The sequence below is a fragment of the Phoca vitulina genome, unplaced genomic scaffold (assembly GCF_004348235.1).
Source record: "Phoca vitulina isolate PV1807 unplaced genomic scaffold, GSC_HSeal_1.0 scaffold3, whole genome shotgun sequence".
Lineage (NCBI taxonomy): Eukaryota > Metazoa > Chordata > Mammalia > Carnivora > Phocidae > Phoca > Phoca vitulina.
This window is the reverse complement of record NW_022589706.1, coordinates 224,683-247,134: the sequence shown is the minus strand read 5'-3', so window position 1 is coordinate 247,134 and position 22,452 is coordinate 224,683. Positions and strand designations below refer to the sequence as shown.

Below are 22,452 nucleotides of genomic sequence, written 5' to 3'. Positions count from 1 at the left end.
CAGGGTATGCTGATGCTGCTGGTCCTGGACCCCACTTGGAGAACCATTGCTCTGGTCAGTTGCTTACACGCTCTCCTCATTGTGGCTCGCTTAGGCAGATGTTCATGGAAGGTAGGAAGGGCAGGATGCAAACTTAGGAGTGGGGTGGGGGTGGGGAAGGCAGAGGAATGGGCATTCCAGGAAGTGGGGCAGCATGAGCAAATGCAAGGAAGCTGGAAACAGTGGGTGGGGAAGTCAGTAGCTCAGTCTGGCCAGGAAGTAAAGGTGAAAGTCGGGGTGATGGAGGATGAAATGGGAAGGACAAGTGGAGGTCTTGGATGTCGGACTGACAAGAGAGGAGTTGAGCATCAGCTACAGGCCAGGCATTGTTTGCTGGTATTGCCTCCTAAGGTCATTGCCTTGTGGTCAGAAAGTATACTTTGCATTATTTCTACCCTTTTTAATGTATTGAGGTTGTTTCATGGCTGAGCATATCTGTCCTAGAGAACAATCCATGTACAATTGAGAATACGTATCCTGATGTTGTTGGTAGGTCTAGTTGGTTTACATTGTTGCTCAAGTTTTCTATTTCCTTGTTGATCTTCTATCCAGTTGTTCTATCCATTATTGAAAGTGGAGTATTTAAGTATCCCACTATGTATTACTGAATTATGTGTCTCTCCCCTCATTTCGGTCAGTTTTTGTTTCACGGATTTTGACGCTGTTGTCAGGTGCATATGCTTTTATGACTGTTTGTATCTTCCTGATGGACTGACCCATTTATCCTCATAAAATGTCCCTCTCTATCTCCATTTTTTAAGTCTCTCTTATATAGTACCAGTCCAGCCACTCCAGTTTTCTTGCGGTTTTGCTCTTTGCATGATATATCTTTTTCCAACCTCTTACCTTCAAACTATTTTATCTTTGAATCCAAAGATGTGTGTCTCCTGTGGACAGCATATAGTTAGATCATTTTTCGTATGTTCTGATAATCTTTGCCTTTTGATTGGATTGTTTAACCCATTCACATTTAATGTTACTATTTGTATAGCTAAGTTCATGTCTGCCATTTTACTGATTGTTTTCTATGTGTCTCGTGTCTTTTTGGTTCCTCTGCTCCTCCTTTACTGCGTTCTTTTGCATTAAATGAATCAGACACAGTTTGGCATAAAAAGTAGAGCAAGAACTTCAAAAGGCTAATTATTTTGAATCCAGGTAGCAAAATTACCTCTCTGGCAATTTTTAGTTTCTGAAATGGCTTGTTTTCTTCCTTTCTTTCCCTCTTTCTTTTCCTTCCTTCCTTCCTTCTTTTTTTTTTTTTAAAGATTTTATTTATTTATTTGACAGACAGAGACATAGCGAGAGAGGGATCAGGAGAGGGAGAAGCAGGCTTCCCACGGAGCAGGGAGCCCGATGCGGGGCTCGATCCCAGGACCCTGGGATCACGACCCGAGCCGAAGGCAGACGCTTAACGACTGAGCCACCCAGGTGCCCCTCCTTCCTTTTTTTTAAGAGAGAGAGAGAGTGCTTGCAAGCAGGAGGGGAAGGGACAGAGGGAGAGGGAGAGAGAGAATCTTAAGTAAGCTTCACATCCAGCACGGAGCCCAATGCAGGACTCAATCTCATGACCCTGAGATCATGACCTGAGCTGAAGTCAATAGCTGAACACTTAACTGACTGAGCCACCCAGGCACCCCTGGCTGGTTTTCAAATCAATCATGATTTTTTTCCCTCTAGTTCCAGCAAACAGGAGCACATCAATTATTTGTCCAATAGTCATGGGACACCATCTAAAGAAATGTCTACTACCAGCTTCCTGGGTTGGAGGATTTAAAGATACAACTTGACCTACCCACCAGGAGGGATGGGGCCATTCACAATGTGGGAATCACCTTCATGACATGGAGCAACTAAAGTGTGGTGAGAGCTCAGTGCTTCAACCCAAAGTGAGAAGGGGTAGTTGGAATTTACAACAAAGTCCACAGTATGGGTATTTTCAAATGCATGGCACTGCTCTTGCAGACCTGGCACAGACACTAATGAGGCTCTGGTGAACAGAGGGCCCTTGTGTACCTGTCACAATGGACAGTTAAGACCCCATCCCAAACTGATCCCTGCCTGAGTGACTTATGCCCCCAACTTCCTGGTCACTTGACCTCTTAGTTTCCCTACTAAGCCCTCTGGTTCATCAACAAACATGAAGGGAAGCTACAACTCAGGACCTTGTGAACTGCACAATCTCAAATTCACAATCTATGTTGTCAACACCTGAGGTCTATGGCACCCGGCACCCCTCCCCCATCTTCCACCTGAAGCACCCCCAATTTCCAATATCCTACCCAGCAATAGGACTTGCTTGTGTCTCTGGTCCGAAGTGTCTTGCATTTGGGTTTAGTCACCTCTGTAGAAGTCTCAGGGGATCTAAAATGCCCAGGCAGTCATCAACTGGGCTCATCCTGGGTAATTCCAGGGAGAGGTAAATGTCAGTAAAGAACCCGTTTGCCTGAAGGTTTAAACAGATTAGACGCAAACTGTAGGCATCCAGGCCCTTGTTCGTAATAAGGTATCTGGTTGGCAAAAAGAACATCTAGCCCTCAGCCTGGAAGGACCCCAGACTTGCTGCAGGAACCCAATTACTGCCCGGCTCAATGAGCTCACTCACCCTGCTGCCCTGGCTCAGGAAGCCATTCTGCCAACTTCCGAAAAGAAGCCATGTCTTCCAAATGCATTATGAGGTGCCACTTTGAGGGAAAGGAAAAAAGCAGGACAATTTAACAAGAACTACAACCTTCAGTAAACAGGAGGTTTGGGATTCTGAAGAACAGCTTGCTAGTCTATCTGTTGTCCTGAACTGAAGGTGAGATGGTGAGATCCCTGGGTGCAGGGGAAGGAGACTATGAAGAAGCTAAGATGCTCCACAATGTCCTCTCTAGGCTAACATGGCCACCGGGGTGTTTCAGCCCGAGCACTGTGGTATCTAAGGCTCGCAGGGTAGTCACGAGAGGGGGCTGCTGCAGAGAGTGGAGTGAGGCTAGTTAAGGAGCGGACCCGACACAAGCAACAGAGACAACCAACCACCTCCCTGATGGGGCCCCTCCCAGCACTGCCATTATCGGGATTATCAGGATCTGCGAGACTAAAGGCCCAAAATCTACTGACCACCTACTGTGCAGCCCACCCTTTGCCAGGCTCTGGGAAGCCTCCTGTGAATCAGATGGTATCTCAAGCCTCCCAGAACCTTCTGGAGCCTTCTGTCTAGAGGAAGAGTCAGATAAGTCACTGACAGCTGCAATACCACGTCCAGGGCAGGGGCAGGGGTGCTTAGGGCAGCAGGAGCCCCAAGAACATGCCTGACCTGGCCTGGGGAAGGGGGAGGGGGACATCAGGTAAGGTTTTCTGGAGGAAATAAGGCCGATGGTGGATCCTAAGCCAAGTGGAAGAGGTTCACCACGTGGATGAGGGCAGGAAAAACGAATCGGCAAATCCGTCAGAGGGAACAGCATGTGCAGAAGCCTGGCTCCATTAGGAGCCGTGGGCACATGGTGCAGCTGGACACATGCACCACGGAAGGCGTTGGAAGAGAGGGAGGCAGGAGCAGGCCACACCATGCTAGCAAAATTGGGTTGAGCAGAAGCCCCTTTGGTCCATTCTTCTGCTTCCAGGCTATTCCTGTCTTAATCCGGCCCTGGTGACTTCATTCACTCAATCCGAACTTGTAGAGTAAGCAAACAGCTCTCTCCTGGGGGCCCAGGAAGAATGGAGGAGGTAACACCCCAGCCGGGCCACAGAGCAAGCAGGATGTCACAGGTGGGAGGTGGGGAGCCATTCCAGGCAGAAGGAACTGGCAAACAAGGATCTGGAAGAAAGAGCAGTGCTCAGCAGGCAGGTACAGTCTACTGGGGTAAATAATGGCAACTGAGTTGGGAGCAGGTGTGGGGGCTTTGAACGCCCAGCTAAGGTCTGCACACTTTTCATATGTAATCAGCAACTGTCCAAGTGCCCGGTACAGGCCCACCACTGCCATTTCTACCTGCAACCTCGGGTAATTCACTCATTCTGCAACACTGAGGCAGTGCGGGCCCGATGAGGGCAGGAAAGAAAGACTCTCTCGCCCTCCATAAGCCACCCTGGGGCTCGTTTCTGCTTCTTTGGGAGCACACCCCACTCTGAACCTCCCACCCCAGCAGAGAGTACCATGCCAGGCACCTGCAGGTAGGTGTGCATGTGGAAAACAAGGACAACATTAGGGGACCCCTGCAAAACTGAAACAAAGCCCTCCCCAGACATCTATGTGGAGCACAAGCACCTTGTGATGGGTCCAGGGGGTCACCCCCCCCCCCAGAAGGACGCCAGAGCTCCCAGGGGTGAAGTGACTTGTCTCCCTAGTGGCTCCTGGCTGGATCGGGGATGAAAGGCAGATTCACTCCCAGGCCTGGTAGGAAGTAGTGGAGATGGGGTGCAAAGCAGAGGAGATGCGCACAGTAAGAGGGCGGTCGTGCCACACCCTAAGAAGCAGCTGCCCTAAACCAATCAGAGTTTGCCATCTTGCCCTCGACCAATCAGAGCTGGCCATCAGTTGCCCTTGTCCAATCAGAGCTGGCTGATCAGCTGCTCTCACCCAATCAGAGCTGGCCGTGGAGAAGCTGCTGGGATGGGACTCCGGCGTTCAGCAGCTGTGGAAAATGCAGGTGAGGTTGCAAATTCCTCAGAGAATAGCAACAAAATCCTGATGTGGTTATTACATGCATTGGGATTACTAAGGCTAGAGCCACCAAATGGAGGTCTGTCTTCGTAGAGTGGCCCACTGCTCTTAGGCCATCCCGGAGTAGCCATCTCAGCTGCCATGCACCGGGCTAGGCGGAGATCCATCACTGCCGGCTCTCGTGGCAGGTATTGCGTCCACGGCGCCTCCTTCCTTAGATTCTTCAGAGAACAAGCACAGTCTCAGTGACTGACTGGGTTTGTGATTTATTTAGATTGTGTGGGTCTCTCCTTCCCCAGGATGAAAGCTGATGTGGGCAGGGACCTCGCCACACCTCTCCTTCATGGGGCCCTCGTTCCTTCCAGGGACACACAGGAAGCCCTCAAATATGCACTGTCATTGGTTATCATCAGACTGAGCTTCTTGTTTACAGAGGAGGAATCTGAAGCACAACAAAATTTAATTAGCTTGCCAAGGGCCATGCACTTCATAGAAGGCAGAACCACGGCCCCCTGGAGCCCGGCCCCTGCCCTCAAGGAGGCGAGAATCTAGAGCAGCGCTGCCCAAAAGAAATACAATGGGAACCCCACCCGCAATTTTTAATTTTTTAATTTTCTAGTTGCCACATTAAAAAATAAAAAGAAACAAATGAAACGTATTTCATGTTTCATTTGGCCCAACAGATCCAAAAGAATATCATTTTAATGTGTAGTCAATGTTAACATTTTTTCCTGAGATCTTTTTCACTCTCCAGTTGATACAAAGTCTTAGAAATCCAGTGTGTATTTTTCACTCACCAGCCCAGGTCGATTCAGAGGAGCCACATTTCAGGGCTCAATGGTGCTGAGGGGCGGCGAGGGGACGGGAGCTCGGCTCCAGGAGCCCCCTGCCCACCTCTGGGCAAGCAAGCATATACGTCACCCAGCACATGGAGACTCATTCACGATCACTATGACCACATCTCCAACTACCACCAGCAGCAGCACCGGTTACAAACACCTAGTGCTCACCAACACGCCCCTGGGCGGTCTGCACAGGTTTTTTCTGAACTTGCACCAACCCAAGAGCTAGGGACCCTGGCTGGTCTTCACATTGACTGAAAAAGGAAGTGAGGCTCAGAAAGATTAAGAGTTGTGCTCTAGGTCACGGAGCTAACAAGGTGCAGTCGGGAAGGCGAGTTACATCTGACTCCAAGCAGCAACAGCAATTATTTATTGAGCACCTGCTGTGTGCTAATATCCTGTGTTGAAAGATGAGCGCAAACACGCCAGGCAAGGTTCCTGCCCTCCTGGTGCTTTTGCCCTAGCTTTCGGGGGATGGCAGAATGATAGTAGACAAGGAAAACCCCCTTCGGATGGTGATGATTTCAAGAGAAAACAGATTGCAGTAGGGGAGAATCAACAGCAGAGGGGAGGTGGGCATCTACCTGGGGTGCACAGGAAGACCTCTGCAAGGAGGAGAAATTTAAGCCAAGACGTGAAGGATGAGAAGACCATAGTTCTGGCGAGGGCAGGGAAGAGCGTGCCAGACAGCAAGCAGCAAACACAAACCTCCAAGCAGGAAGAGTCCCGCATGTTCCAGGAACCAACAGAAAGGCAGCCGGGCTCCCATGCCTGAAGCCTCTCTGGAGCAAGCAGGTTGGCCCCCCTGCCATTCCTCCTGCCTCAGGACACTCCCACACCCCAGCTTGGAAAATGAGAAGCCAACAAACCATTCTCCAGATGTCAAGAACAAGTCAAGGCTGGAAGCTCCCAGCACAGCGCCTGGCATGGAGTCCGCATCCAGGAGCATCTGCTGAGTGGCTGAATGATGCATGGGCAGTGAGAGGAGGGCCTGGAAGTGCCAGAAGGGAATCTGGGCAGCAGGGGCCCCAGGAAGAACATTTTAACACTTCATAAGCCTTGCTTCAAACACTACGCACACCAGCCAAAACGTGGAAACCACCCAAACATCCATCAAGAGATGAGTGGATAATACAGTGCAGCCTATCCCCACGATGAAATATTACTCACCCATAAAAAGTACTACAGCACTGATACCCAATACAACCTGGGGGAACCTTGAGGACATGATGCTGAGTCAAAGGAGCCAGTCACAAGAGGCTACATGTAAGAGGATTCCACTGTTACGGAATGTCCAGAATGGGCAAATCCTTAGAGACGCAATGCAGACCGGTGGTTGCCAAGGGCTGAGGGAGGGGGGAATGGGGAGGAACTGCTTAACGGACACAGGCTTTCATTGCAGGAGACGAAAATGTTTTGGAACTAGAGAAAGGCCGTGGTCGCTCGACGTTGCAAATGCGCTATATGCCACTGAGTGGTGCACTTTAAAATGGTTCATCTTAGGGTGTGTGAATTTCACCTCAATTTTTAAAAAGCGGGGGGGGGAGAGGGGGAGACTTGTTTCAACAGAAAAGTCAGATTGTGACCCCACTACCGATAGCTTGGGATCCTCACAGGCTGCCTGTCCTGCAAAGGAAGCAGGACACCCCTCGGTGGTATGTCGCACCCCTCCAGCTCTGAGGAAGGGACCAGGGGTCAGTCCAGGGCTCCCAAATCAAAATGCAGCCGAGGTGGAGGCGCTGGGGCCAGGAGGCCAAGCCAGCACGTCCCCTGACCTGGCACACACAAGGGCATTACTGCCACATGGGCAGCCCTTGGCAGTCTCGGGACGGTCGCATACAGAACCTCCTTTCATTCCCTAGAGTGGCCCTTCAGCCAAGTCTGGGCCCTGGGGCAGAAAGGACAGCAGGAGTCCACATCCACCCAGCATCTGCGTCCTCTGAGGTCCAGGCGGGGGCTTCAGGACATGTGACGGGTCCTGAGGATACTTTCAGGACCTGGCAAGGATAAAGGGGACACCACGGGCCTCACAGAGAGGACGGACCTAACACCCCGTTAAGGTGTGGCTGCTCAAGGGAACAGCATCGTAGCCACTGTCCACCGCGTGAGGCTGGGCCTTCACCTCTGCTCTTTATTTCATCCCCTTACCCATGTGGTCTGCAGGGATAGGGACCTGGGGCTGTCCCCGTTTCACAGAGGAGGACACAGGCTCGTCCACCATCAGCTGGCAAATGTCAGAGCCAGCATTTGAACCCAAAGCTGCCGTCAAAAGCCTCCTGCGCTAAATTATGATGACAATGACATTTGCTTTTTTCCTACAAAACTCCTACAAGGCAGCCTGGGGTTGTGGTTAAGAGTGTGGACTGCCAGTTTGGGATGACGGGAAAGTTCTGGACTTGGATGGGGATGGCTGCACAACAATGTGAACATACTTACTGCTACTGACCAGTACACTTAAATGTGCTTAACGGGATAACCATTATTAAATATTACATATATATGTAGCACAAAGATATTTTAAGAAATGATCAGGTACCAGGTCATTAAGAAATTGTCAATAGGGGCACCTGGGTGTTCAGTTGGTTAAGCATCCAACTCTCGATTTCGGCTCAGGTCATGATCTCAGGGTCGTGGGCTAGAGCCCTACAACAGCTCCACACTCAGCGGGGAGTCGGCTTGAGATTCTCTCTCTCTCCCTCTCCCTCTGCCCCTCTTTCACCCCGTGCATGCCAGCGCTCTCTCTCTGTCTCTCTGAAATAAATAAATCTTTAAAAAAAAATTGTCAGTAAATTTTTAAAAATAGATATCATACAGACCATATTCTCTAAACATGGGAAAATTCAATTAGAAGCTAATTAAAAATACATAAATCCCCCCCCAAAAAAAGTAATAATGTGGGCTGCTTGGGTGCAGATCCCTGCTCCCCACTTACCAGCTCTGTGACCCTGCGGCAGGCTTCAGAGGCTGTCTGTACCCATCTGTAAAGTGAGAAACACAAGGCACCTCCCTCTGGGCCTGCGTCCAGAACTGAATGAACCCAAATCAGGGACAGCGCAGACCAGGGCGCGGCAAACTCCGGCTGCAAAGGGCCAGGTAGTGAGGGTTTCTAGCTTTACAGGTACCGGCCACAGCTGCGCCACTCTGTCAACACGGCAGGAAAGCAGCCACAGACAACAGGTGTGCCAATGGGCAGGGCTGGGTGCCAATAAAACTTTATTTACAGAAGCAGGTGGCTGGCTGATAGGGCCGCAGCTTGCCGACCCCTGGCATACACCCTGGCCCTTGGTAGGTGCTTAACAAATGTTAACTGCTACAATCAAGAAAAATGGCATTTATCTCAATTCATTTCTAGAGATGAATGAGAGGTAAAATACTTCCTGTTGCAGTTCCAAAAATAAATACTAATAGGAAGGCAAGAGCAGAACCTCAGTGCCCGCCCTCACTCTGCTGCTTTCGGGTCATGCTGGACCAGCCCCAGCCACTCTCTGCAAGCTCTTCCCCTCCTACCTCCTACAAGAAGGGGCTCCTAATCCCTGCCTCACAGCCTGAGGCTCCCAGCAAACCCCCCTCCCCCCTCCCACCTCCTTGTTCCTGCCCCTCCCCCACTGGCCCATGGTCTCTGGGCTTTCCACCTGGCCTTGGAAAGGCTAGAGCAAAGAAAACATTTTCTGACAGTGTTCAGGGCTAGAGGGACAATGACAAGCAAGGTCCCACTGCTGGCTGGTCCTGGAGTCCTTTCCTGAGCCTCAGATCACAGCAACACGAATGGTTTCTACTGGCTTCAAGGTAACGGATTTCCATCAAAAGCACTGAGAAGCCTCCTCTGATTGATTCCTCACATGGGCCCTGTAGGAAGGTTGACTTTCCATTACAGGGATCAGCATGTTCCATGGAGCAACACCTAAGTTCTAGAGCGTGGGACCCCCGCTGGAGAGTTCCGCCTCTGCCTCCCTCCACCTCCACCTCCAGGCTCAGTCCCTGCTTGTCAGGTGTTCACATAAGCCCTTCCCTAGAGAGGTGCTCGGCAGCTTCAGCAAGAGAATTCCAGCAGGAGTGGGAGGTTAAGCAACAATAGCTCTATTCCTCATGTGAGCATCCCAAGAAAAGGAACCGGGCATCGAGCGGTTAAGTGCCTTGCCCAAGGCTGCGCAGCCAGGAGGGTCTGAGCTGGTCCTCAGTGCAGCCCCTCTGACCCAGCCCTATTCCAGCCCTGTTCCTTCACGGCTCAGCTCACCTAGCTGGTGCTGATGGTTTGTTCCTTTAAGGGGGTTAAGAGCCTTCTTAGGAACTGGGTGGAAATCACTGTCACCGCTGAGCAGGAAAGAAGCTCAGATGACAGAAGCATCAAAGGAGCTGCTCGGGGCAGGTGGGTGGCCTTTACTAGTGCACCATGAGCTCAGGACTCCTGCCTGCATCCCTCAGCACCTTCTCACACAAATGTGCACAACTCTCATTAGCCAACACGCACCCACTCCCTCCATCTCTCACTCCCATTTATGGAATATTTAGCTTATTGGCCTGCTGTTGTCAGCTGGGGAGGGACACGGAGGGGCTCTAACAGGGGTGGCTGCTCTGGGACAAAACCGAAGGACTAATTTTTGAACCACACATTCCCTCAACATCATGACCACTTACTCAGTGGTGCCTGTGCCCAGAGACCACACTCTGATGCCCATACCAGCCCGGCCAGAGGACCACTGCCCCCAGTCGTACAGGAAATGGAGGCTCAGAAAGGTTAATCCTGTGGCCTGAGATCACACAGCCTTAAGGAACAGGACAAAGGTGAATCGACTTCAGGAGCCCCCACAAGTCAACTCAAACACCCCAAGGAGACCAAGCGAGGAGCCCCAGAACACGGCGCAGTCATCCACAATCTTTCTGAGGGAGACACCCCGTTTTGGTTACAAAGCCCAGGTGGGAGGCACTTCCTCAGCCCCAGCTGGGGGAAGGGCAGGGCCCCAGTGGATGCCAGGCAGCCTGGCTCCAGAGCCTGCAGAGAGGCAGGTCCCATTCTCATGCTGACAGACACCTTGCTCTGCAATTATTCCTTTTGCCACTCATCTCCCGGCCCCAACAGACCCTTGACACTAACAGAGTGGGGCCTCCATCCTGCCTCCTCATTGTGAAATCTTCCGGCCAGGCTAAGGAGACTGTCAAGCTCTGTCCCTCCCTATGCATGTCCCTCTTATAGCGCCTGGCATGATCGCTGTGGGCATGACCACCTCCCCAGGAAGGTGGAGCCCCCGTCCAAGCAGGGCTGCCCCTCAGACCTCATTGTGACCCCACTCTCCGGTGGGCAAGGTCTGCTTAAGGAAAAACTACACACATATGAAAGTATACATGGATATATGTTCTAAAAGAGCACAGACGAGAGAACCCACAACCTGTTAGGCAAAGTCAGGAAACACCACCAAGACGTCACAGGAGACCTGGGCCTTCACATATGAATAGGAGTTCTCCAGGCAGACGAGAGGGGCACATTTCCCAGGAAAACCGAAAACGTGGGGAGAAGCCTAGGTGTGAAGACAGGTCCAGGGAACACAGAGGTAGCACATGAGGCTGAGACAGTGGGGCAGGGAGAGAGGTGGGCCAGGGAAGCCAGGATGTGAAGAACCATGTGAGGTCACCGAGGCAAGTGGGAGCTAAGGATGGTTTGTGAAGGACAATGGCAATGATCGCATTTGTTGGGCCCGCGCTCTCAAGGTGGGAGTTACCCCCAAGCTCTGGAGAGATGCTCAGCATTACAGACCACGTGCAAGAGTCTCAACAACAAACACTTCCCAATCATGCCCTGTCTGGAAGACCTCTCTTAGAGTGAGCAGATCTCCTGGAAGTCGCCCTGCTGGGCAAGCATCAGAGAGGGGTCCTGACCACCCCATGCCATCCCCAAACGTCTTTGCCCATCTGGGCTCATGGAAGTGCCACCCACCTGCCCAAGGTCTGGAGGAGAAGCCAGACTCACCCTACACTGGCTGGTCACTCAGTTAGCAGGGAGGGCCCCCCTCAGGTGGAATATTTACTGTGATCAGAGCCCTGTGTGAAGGGTTGAGGCTGCCCCCGCCCTTCCAAATCTCATCTGGCCTGGGAGGCTGAGACCATCAGACAGGACAACAATGTGTCCAGCTCTGCCATACAAGGAAACTCAGACGGGGCAAGGGGTTCTTCCTGACCTTCGTGGAGAAGGAGCTGGCCAGTTGAAGGAAGGGCGTTCCCAGAGAGGGACCAGCACAAGCAAAGGCCAAGGACAGTGTGCCCATGAGTGTGCGTGGAAAGGGTGGGGGTGGCGCAGGACCATTGGTTAGATACAGTATCTCTGGAGTCTAAAGAGCCGGGCAGAGGCGGGCAGAGAGCCTGGGCCGGCCAAGCCATCAGGAGAAATGCAGACTACGGTGTGTGGGGAGGGGTGGTGGTGTAGGGGTGGTGTGTGTGGGAAGGGGGCATGCTTCTATGGCGAAAGACTCCAGCCTGGCAAGTGGCCTCCATCAGGGATGACGAGGCCGGATCCTCAAGAGCCCGCAGCAGGGAGGGTGGTGATGGAGTGAGGGGGTAGGGGGCTGGTGACGAGGGCACGTGCACTAACGCAGGCCCATAGGCCGGGGCCTGAACGCAGGGTGTCCAGGCAAGGTGCCCCACCCCGCGGAACCAATCCCTGTGCGCCATCTCCCCAGGCTGCGTGCGTCCAGGGCGCTCCGGCGGGGCAGCAGGGTGGGTACCAGCCTTTCTTCCCAGCGCTTCAGCCTCCTCCCGGAGCCCACGTGGGCGGAGCAGCGCGGGATGTGCGTGGCAGGGGCCGCCTCGGCGGGTGCTGTGCGTGGGGCGGGGGTGCAGGCAGGGCGGCCTCGCCCTCCCGGCCCCCCGCCGCCCCGGAGCGGCCCTGGGCTCCAACCTCTGTGCCACCTCGGCAGGGACCTGGGGGGGACCCTGACTTACTCAGACGGTAGGACTCCGAGGGAACCGGCCGGCCACGCCCCCCGCGCCACTCCCTAGAGGCAGCCGGTGGGTCCCCCTCCCCCTCCTTGGCTCGGGGGCGGAATGGGGAGAGGAGTGGAAATGGGGGTGGCGTGAGGGAGAGAGGGGAACTGGGGGCAGAACGGGGAGGGGGCCTATGAAGGGAGGCGACGCAGAGTCCTCCTGCTGGGAGACACTGCAGGGGAATTTGGAGGGGAATGGGGGATGGGAACGGAAGGGTGGGGGACCACAGAGGTGAGACGAGAGAGCGGCAGGGGATCTGGAGGGGCGAGAGGGCTGGAAGAGGGGGAGGTGGGCGATGGGGCGGGGCGGCACCGGTCACCGTGTCCCCTGCCGCGGGGTCCGCCCATCGGTCGCTGGGTCCGCGGGTCCCCTTCGGCCAGGGCGCGCCTCCCGTCCCCTCCCCTCCCCGCCCGGCGCACCTGTACCCACCTGCTCGGCGCTCAGGCCCGAGCCGGGCAGCAGCTGCGGACGTAGCGAGCGCAGCCCCGCGCCGCATCCTCCGGCCGCCCCCTCCCCGTCCCGAGCTTACGTTGCCGCCGCCCCCGCCTTAAAAAGGACAAAACGGAACAGAAAAAGGTTGCGTGCAAAAAAAAAAAAAAAGAGAGAGAGAGAGAGAGAGAAAGAAAAATCGTAAGAAGCAACCGAGGAAGACGGACAGATGCACGCGCGGCTCGGCGGGCGGAGGTCGAGGTGCGGCGGCGCCGGGGACCGCGCTCGGGGCAGCCGGCAGGCGCGTGCCGCACGCTCCCGGCTGCAGCTCCTGCGACCGCCCGGCGCCCGGCTCGCGGCGCGGCCCCGCCCCTCCCCCGGGTCGCCCCTCCGATTGGCCCGTCCTCCTGCCAGTCAGGGGGAAGGCGATGCGCTCGCCCCGCCCCCGCCCGGGGCCGAGGCCGGGAGCTGTTCGGCGGCAGGCAGAGGAGGTGCGGGGAGGCCTGAGCGTGCGCACTTGGCCTCGCGGCCAGCGCCGGGAAGGGCCAGGGTCCCGCGGCTGAGCGACCCGTGGCGCCCGGGGTCGTGGTGCCCGCTGGGTCGGAGCGGCCCTGGGGAGGAGTTTGCCGGCTCCAGTAAGGGCTAAAGGCCCCAGGAGGCCCATCCCTGCCCTCACCTGGGACTGTGGCCATCCTAGGCCGTCGGTGGTCAGGGAAGACGCAACTGCCGACGGTCCTGTATTCTCCCCTTTGTGCCGACGGAAATCTCAGGGTCACAGGTTAACAGAAATGTTGAAAGTGACACAGCTAGCAAGTGGCAGAGCTAGGAGTCTTACCACGAGGCAAAAAATCACCCTGTCACCAAAAATAGTGGAAGGAATGATGTGATGTCCAGTGGAGGCTTGAAGGGAGGGTAGGATTTAGCAAGGCAAAGATCCGTTCATTCGGTTCCGTTCCACAAATATTTATTGGGCACCTACTATGTACCAGGGAGCCTTTAAGACCTAGGGATACCGCAGTGAACAGAAAGAAGGCCCCCGCCCTCCTGGAGAGTTTATATTCCAGCAAAGAAAAGAAAGGGAAGAGCATTCACATAAGCAGCTTGATTGGAGGAAAATGTGGCATATTGGAGAATCTAAAGAAGAGGGGCATCTCTGGGCTACAGAGAGGTGAGGAGGAGAATGGCAAGGATGGAGATGGGCAGGTGGGCAGAGGCCAGGACGTGTAAGATCTGTAGGCTGTGGGGAAAGACTTTGGAGTTGATCCTGAGACTCTCACCAGGAAAGGTGGTCTGTGGGACCACTGTCGGATGTGCGTATTTTAAATGTCCTGGTCTGCTGCTTCTGCCTGTCAGCAGAGAGGCACCGCATGGACAGTGCCCAGCTCAGGACCACCCAGGAGACAGGTACCATCGCTTTCTCTTCACTAGGGATGAGGAGGCCCTGGGGCCCAGAACACACAGCAAGCCACAGCGTGGGAACCAAGAGTCCGACTGTCTCCAGAGCAGCCTTCCAAATACCGTGGCACCTGTCGTGTGTGTGCCGAGGCCTCAAAGCTGCTATCCCCTTGACAGGCCATCCACGTTTGAGGGTCTTGGGGAAGGGGCGCCTGTCACTTTCCAGATGGGGAGGAGAGCAGCAGCGACTGCCTGTTAACCCGCCTCTGCTGGAGCCAGGCTGGGGCGGGGCGGGGGGGGGGGGGGTCTCGGTTTGGCCACTTACTAGCTGGTTGGCCTTAGGCAAGTTATTGACCCTTTGCTTTCCTCAGTTTCCTTATCTGTAAAATGGAGCTTAAAATAGTAACAACCTCATGGGTTTGGGTGGGGATTAAATGAGTTAGTATATATGTATCTGTGTTACTTTCTGAAGGCTGCCACATTACCATAGACCAGGAAGCTTAAAACAACAGAAATTTGTGCTCTCGTGATATTGTAGGGCAAAAGTCCCAAGTCCAGCGATTGGCAGGGGCGTGTTCCCTCTAGAAGCTCTGAGGGGAAATTCTTCCCTGCCTCCCTCAGTTTCTAGGGACTCCAGGTGCTCCTAGACTTGTGGCCACATGATTCAGATCTCTGCTTCTGCCTTCACAAGGCCCTCTCCTCTGTCTGCGCGTCCTCTTTTATTTATTTATTTACTTTAATTTTTTTCACGTATTTATCTTTGAGAGAGAGCGCACAAGCATGTGAGTGGAGTGGGGTGCAGGGGGGAGGACAGAGAGAGAAGGAGAGAGAGAATCCCAAGCAGGTTCCACACCCAGCGTGGAGCCCGACATGGAGCTCGATCGCACAACCCTGGGATCATGACCTGCGCCAAAATCAAGAGCTGGACGCCTAACCGACTGGACCATCCAGGTGCTCCTACGCCTCCTCTTTTATAAAGACTCTGGTCTGTGGATTTAGGACCCACTGAGCTAATCCAGGATTATCTCACCTCAAGATCCTTAACTTAATCACATCTACAAAGACCCTTTTTCCAAATAAGACCACATTTATACGTTCCAGGATGTTGTTATAAATTATAGAATTATTTAACTACAATTGTAATCGTTCCGATCGAGGAGGGGGGAACGGTACTAGGAGATCGCATCATGAGGAACTTGGCTTGATCTGAGGGCCTGGCCTTCCCTGAGGAAGTCAGTCCTGAGTATTAGCTAGCTGGACAAAGAGGAAGAGAGAATATTCCAGAGAGAGCAAGCAGTGGTAGCATGAGGGCCCTGAGTTTGGACTTAACCTTCCAGTGGGAAGGGGGCCATCAAGGGTTCTTGAGGAAGGGCATGAGTGACAGGATTAAAGGAGGCGTGGTCACGTGCAGAAGGGCGGGCAGGCCCCACCAGCCCCATCGGTGATTCCACAGACATAGATGGGCAACCACTGCACATCGGTACTTTGCCCAGGCAGCAGGGACATGGCCTGGAAACAGCTCGTCTCTCCCCAGTGGCTCATGGGTCAGTGGGAGAGACCACAGTGGATCATTACTATGGGGTAGTCCAGGCAATAGGAGTGTAGGGGAAGGAACTCCTAGGACCTCTTCAGGGAGTCAGGAAAGGCTTCCTGGAGGAGGAGACCCTTGCACTGAGGTAAGACAAGGCGGGGAGGAAGCAGGCCTTCCAGGCGGAGGGAACAGCAGGTGCGGCGGGACTGTGGAGGCATCGAAGACTGAGACATGGATTTCAGGCCTGCTGCCCCGTAGGCTGAGCACAAGGTTAAGAGGCTGGCAAGGACCCTGAAAGCCCCACTGGGACTTCGGGTCATTAAGGAATTTGGAACAGACCACCGGAGCTGGTTGGCAGACTCTAGGATTTGCATGGAGGCTGGGTAGGAAGGCAGAGGTGAGAGACTATTGAATTGGTTGAGATGAGGGAGGTTGAAGGTCAGAACCAGGACAGTTTGAGCTATGGTCCCGGGAGGACAGGTCAGCACCCCCACCCCCCGACTAGGTGGTTGAAACTGATCTAACTTGTAAGACTAGCCTTCTGGGTGGTGGGCTGTGCTGGGGGAGGGGTGGTAATAAGAATGAGCTGGTCAAGCTTGGTCTGACAGGTACTGATGCAAGCATTCTGTGAGCATCAACCTATTTACACAACCGCCCTAGGTACAGAGAGGTTAGGTAACTTGCCCAAGAGCGCACCGCACGCTCCCTCCCCAGAGCTAGGCAGAGCACTGGAGCCTAGCTCTGGGGATAAAGAAACCATCACATTGTTAATAACGACTCACATTTACTGAGCAAGTACTGTGTGCCAGGCACTGTCTGAGCTCCATACGAATTAATTCGTTTTAATCCCTCCTTAGCCTTAGACACTGAGAAATGTACAGGTTCAACAATTTACCTCAGGTCCCCAGCTGGTGAGTGGCTGAGTCGAGACTGGCACCAGCCTGCCGGGCTCCCACAGTGACAGACACCACCCCGGCACTCCGCATCTCCTAAGTAGCAGAAAACCCCCCTACTGCTGAGGAGACGCTCGGGAAGGCTCCGGGGGTCCCCCTGAGGCCAAGGGGCACAGAAGAACCAGTGCTGGGGGAGGGGTGGGGAGCCCCAGGCTCTGCTGCGGGCTCGGCCACAAATCAGCTGTGTCCCTGGGACAAGTCCCCTCAGTGCTGTGAGCCTTGGGCTCCTCCCTATCCAATAGAAACCTGCCGGACACTCTGGGATGTGAGTCCTGGTTCCACCGTTTGCTCCCACCATCACCATCTGAGTGCTGGGAAGAACAGAACATACTTCATGGGCAGGCTAGGCTGTTAAAGCAGACCACAGTTGTGACCCACGAAAGCAGCTGGGCCACTAATGTGTGCAGTGGGTGAACACTGCTGGTATTCAGAGCAGAAAAGCCTACTTCCCTCCCTCCCTGCGAGCGCTGTATTCTCGTGTTCTGGATGAGATAACGGAGACTCAGACAAAAGGATCTGGAAACTCCAGCCAGGTCTCCGGCCCCAAGCCCACGCTGTCATCAGTCCACTTTCAGATCCTAAAGGATGATGGTGGGAATTACAATGCGTTAAACACCTGCATGATTCCATTTATAGAACTTTATGAAAATGGCAGAATCCCAGAAAGAGAGGACTGATTCATGCTACCAGGAGTTGAGGAGGGGGAGGGAGGCGGCTGTGGCTGTAAAGGGGTAGCAGGAGGGGTCCTCGTGTGCAGCGGGTCTGTGTCCTGCGTGGGGTGGTGCACACAGCAGTCTGCGCATGCGGTAGGATTGCATGGAACTTGCATGGTGCACACACACACAAGAGTTCAGGTAAAGCCACGGGAATCCGAATAAGGCGGGTGCATCGTATCGATGTTAGGTGCCTGGTTTGTGACATTGTGCTATAGGTTTGCAAGGTGTTACCTTTGGGGGAAACCAGGTGAAGGGTATACTGGTCCTGCATTATTCCTTACAACTGCATGTGAGTGTCCTATAATCTCAATACAAAGGGTTTCTAAAGACAGTGATGACGGGGAAGGTAGCTAGCTGCCCCAGGCGCCTGTGTGGGACAGGTCTGTCCCTGGGGCAGGGGGATGGGCACCGAGGGCCTGTAGATTTTCCCCCAGAAACAACGGGGAGAAGCCATGGGGGGTGGGAGGCAGGCAGAGGGCCCAAGGTCTCCATCACTGTCCCTGCAGGAGAGTCCGGCCTCCTGGGACGCAGGGTCCCCACACCAGGACTCGCTCTTTCTTCTCCCCTCCCCCTCGCAATGAAAACAGCTTTCTGTGGGCTATATCTGGTTCTATGAATAATACATGCTTATTGTAAAGAATTCAGACAGTATAGGCAGATATAAAGAAGGTGACCTTGAATCTCGCCACACCAGCGTGACCCCCACGAGCATCGGGGTGACCAGGGCTCTGTGGTCATTTACATGAATGGGCATAATCGAAACACAATATTTTATTATGGATGCTTCCCCCTTCCCATTCCCATATCACATCCCCCATGTAGTGAGGTAGCCCATGATAACAAACTCACTTGTTTTGGTTCACATTTTTCTCTCTAGACATATGGAAGTCTATACTATATGCACACACCCATACAGGGCTTTGGGGGTCATTGTTTTACAAAATGAATCCATCATATAATCACATTTATTTGCTTCTTACTCTTCACACTCACCAACACCTACTGAAATCCCCGCCAGCATCTAGAAGGAACTAGCTTCGTTCTTTGAAAGGCTGATGACACCCCACCATGTGGGCATCCCCTTCGCCCCCGCCAGCTGAGAACCATGGGCGGTAAATATCCTGGCCAGTATCAGTATTTTTATTTCCACAGATGAATTCCCAGGAGGGGCATTGCTGGTTTGAAGGCATACACTTTTATTTTAATCAATGCTGACAGATTACCTTCCCAGGACTCTGTGACATGTCACCCTTCTGCCCCAGTGCATGAATTCCTCATCATCAGCAGATGCCTCGGCACTGGGGACGTTGCCGCCCTTATGGGTGCGAAGTGATATGTCCTTGTGATTTTAGTATGCATCTCCTTGCCTCCTGGGAAACTGAGGAGAACGTGAATATATATGTTCCTTTAGACGTGCTCTTTTGAAAATTGTCTTCATACCCTTTGTCCATTTGTATTTGGGGCTTTTTCTTTAGTCCGTTTGTTGGGGGGGAGGGGTTGTTTCCAGGTTTTTTTTTTTAATTTATTGAAGTATAGTTGACATACAATGTCCTATTAGTGTCAGGTGTATAACCTAAGGATTCGGCAATTCTACACATTAGTGGGTGCCTGCCACAGTGAGTGTAATCTCCATTCAACAGTATCACAGGATTACTATGTTCCCTGTGTTGTATTTTCCATCCTTGCAACTCATTTATTTTATAACTGGAAGCTTGTACCTCTTACTCCTCTTCACCTGTTTCTCCCATCACCCCACTCCCTCCCATCTGGAAACTGTATGTATAAAATCGTATTTTCTTTAGGATTGTTCTCCATATTTATGAGTCTGCTTTCTTTTGTCCATTTTTAAATGTTCTCAACAGACAGAACTGTCTGCTGGTTCTCGGGGTTCAAGCACTTTTTCCAGATCTTGCTTTCCCCTCTTGATTTTGCTTCTGGCATCTTTTGCTACACAACAACCTTGTTGTGTAGTCAAATGCGTAGATAGAACTGTCACTTTCTTTTTCTTTTTAATATAGCTTCTGAGTTTCATTCTTGGTTAGATGGTCTCCATGGCACCTAGACAGTAGATGTAGCCTAGATTTTCCTATAAGTACAAGAAAACTCAGACAGCTGCTATGCATGTTTATTCCCGTGATCTGGCTAGCAAATGTGACCTTATAAAATACATTTAAATAGAGAAATTTCCAATTATTAAAAAATATTTTTAGTAGAAAATATTTCAAGAGTGCCAAGTAATATATATAACATATGTATTTTCCAAAGCCCAGGAAGGGGGTTTCCAAAAATGTCAGTTGCATTTTTATACTGCCTCAAAAAAAAAAAAAAAAAAGGCACACACACCAAAAAAACCAGTGAAATTATACCTACACAATAACCCCATTAGGGACCTGAGAGAGCTCCAGGTGATCATAGTCCCCTCACATAGTAAGAAATGTTAGGGGCCGTTTAGAGGACAGGGGCTGGACAGAGGACAGGATTCCATCAAGTAATTGTTACATAGGAACTTGCCATCAGATTCATTACTTCAAGATTTTTCTGTGCGTGTTTATCTTTTTCCTAATTTCCTATGCATGGTATCATACCTATATATATTCTCCCACATTTTCCTTTTTACTTCGCACTGAGTTTTTAAAAATTCATCCATTTTGATACATGTGGCTGAACTGGGAATAGACTTTCTGGCAATTTTTTTTTTTAAATTTAAACAGTGCAACCATGGACATTTGCATCCGTATCTTCTGATGCACATAGACAAGAGGTTTCTCAACAGCAGAAGTAGGATAATCCTTTGTAGAGGTTGCTGTTCCTGACCTCCACCTGCTAGATGCCCTTAGTACCCTCCTCCTAGACGTGACAATGAAATGTCTCCAGATAGTGCCAAATGTCCCCCGAGAAGGCAAAATCACCCTTGGTTGAGAACCAGTGTTCTAGAGTTTACACCATAGGATGGGAAGTGCTAGAGCATGGGGCGGGAACATCTCCATCTTTACAAGACACTACCAAATAGTTGTCCAAAATGTTTGTCCCAATTTAGTATCCAACCAACAGTCTCTAAGAAATCCAGATCCTCTGCATCTTTGCCAACCTACAGTCTTAGCTGGATGTTAGGTTATTACCGGCCCTGGGAGAGTGAACTGGTGTCTCCGAGCAATTCAATTGTGAATTTCTCTAACAGAGGCTCTTTGTCTGTTTTTGGCTTTTCATACTTTCTCTCCATGAACACGCCTTTTCACGTATCCTGCCCATTTTGGTGGGGGAGGGTTGTCTTTTTCTTATTGTTTTTCAGGGATTCTTTATATTTTCCAGCTATTAATGTTTTGTTGGGCATACGTTTTTGCACGTACCTCCTTTTGGGTAAGGACTTGCCATTTTCTATTATGTTTCCTTTGGGTGAGTAGAAATATTAATTTTAACATAATCCACATTTTTAATATTTTCCTTTATGATTTGTGCTTTTTTGTGTTTTAAGAAATTCCTCCCTATCTAGAGTCCTTAAGAAGTTTCTCTCACATTCCCTTCTAAGTGTTTTCAAGTTTTACTTTTTGGTTTTGAAACTAATGCCCCTGGAGTTGAGCTTTATGTACAGTGAGAGCAAGGGTCCTGTTTCATTTTTTCCCCTCCTGGGAATAGCCAGTTGTCCAAGCATTGCTTATTAGAAACTCCGTCCTTTCTCGCAGGGAGCAGCAGTATGGACTGTGACATACATCAGGTGTCCAGGCATTCATGGTCTGCTTATTTTGTTCCTTCGTCTATTTGTCTGTCTCTGGTGTCACTGTCACATTGTCATAACCATGTCAACATTATAGTAAGTCTTGATATTTGCCCAGGCAAGCCCTCCCTCAGCCCTTTGCTCTTCCATATACACTTTGGAATTAGAAAGAAAGGCGCATTTTGCAAAGAACCTTATTGGGATTTTGATCAGAACTGCATTAAATCTATCAAGCAATTTGGAGAGATATGACGTCTTCTATCCAGTCCTCCCACTGATGAATCCCTCTATTCACATAGGTCTTGTTAAACATCTTTCGATAGAGAGCTATATAAAGGTCTTGCCTATCTGTCTGCAGATGTATTTCTCATTTTATTTTGCTGCCATAAATAGTATCTTTATTAAAACTATAACTGTTCTTTATATGATAGGTGGAAGATTCTGTTTACATTCATTAAATAAAGCTAATTAGGGGGCGCCTGGGTGGCTCAGTCGGTGAGGCGTCTGCCTTTGGCTCAGGGCATGATCCCGGGGTCCTGGGATCAAGCCCTGAGTCGGGCTCCCTGTTCAGCTGGGAGCCTGCTTCTCTCTCTCTCTCTGCCCCTCCCCCTGCTTGTGCATGCACTCTCTCTCTCAAATAAATAAATAAAATCTTTTTTAAAAATTTAAATAAATAAAGCTAATTAGTTGTGTTGTTCAAGTCTTCTCTATCCTTACCAGATTTTTTTTTTTTTTTTGCAATTTGGCCTATAAATTATTAAGAGGTATGTCAACACTTCACACTCATTAAGACGGCTGCTCTCCAAAAAAATAACAAGTGTCGGCGAGGATGTGGAGAAATTGGAACACTTGTGCACTGTTGGCGTGAATATAATAAAATGGTGCGGCCACTGTGGAAAATGATTTGGGGATTCCTCAAAAAATGAAACCGAGAATCACCACAGGATGCGGCGATAACACTTCTGAGTCCACACCCGAAAGAAGTGAGAACAGGGGCTTGAACAGAAAGTCGTGCGCTCATGTCCACAGCAGCATTAGCTACAGCAGCCAAGTGGTGCAAGCAGCCCAGGTGTCCATCAATAGAGGAATGGATGAATTATACATGATTCACACACACACACACAGGAATATTATTCACTCTTAACGAGGAAGGAAATCCAGACACATGTCACCACATGCTGAGTGAGATAAGCCACTCCTGAGAGGACACGGTATGGTTCC

At 51.5% G+C, this 22,452-nt stretch overlaps 2 protein-coding genes across 2 annotated transcripts in view; one reads left to right on the top strand and one right to left on the bottom strand.

Annotated features, from left to right (window-relative positions):
• Positions 1 to 13,250, bottom strand: part of JAKMIP1 (janus kinase and microtubule interacting protein 1) — a 121,956-nt gene extending 108,706 nt beyond the window's left edge. Inside the window, exon 1 of the mRNA XM_032399682.1 lies at positions 12,925 to 13,250. The gene's annotated coding sequence lies outside the window, so the exon portion shown is untranslated. The remainder of the gene's footprint in view (positions 1 to 12,924) is intronic.
• Positions 12,154 to 22,452, top strand: part of LOC116629395 (high mobility group protein 20A-like) — a 45,203-nt gene continuing 34,904 nt past the window's right edge. Inside the window, exon 1 of the mRNA XM_032399724.1 lies at positions 12,154 to 12,519. The gene's annotated coding sequence lies outside the window, so the exon portion shown is untranslated. The remainder of the gene's footprint in view (positions 12,520 to 22,452) is intronic.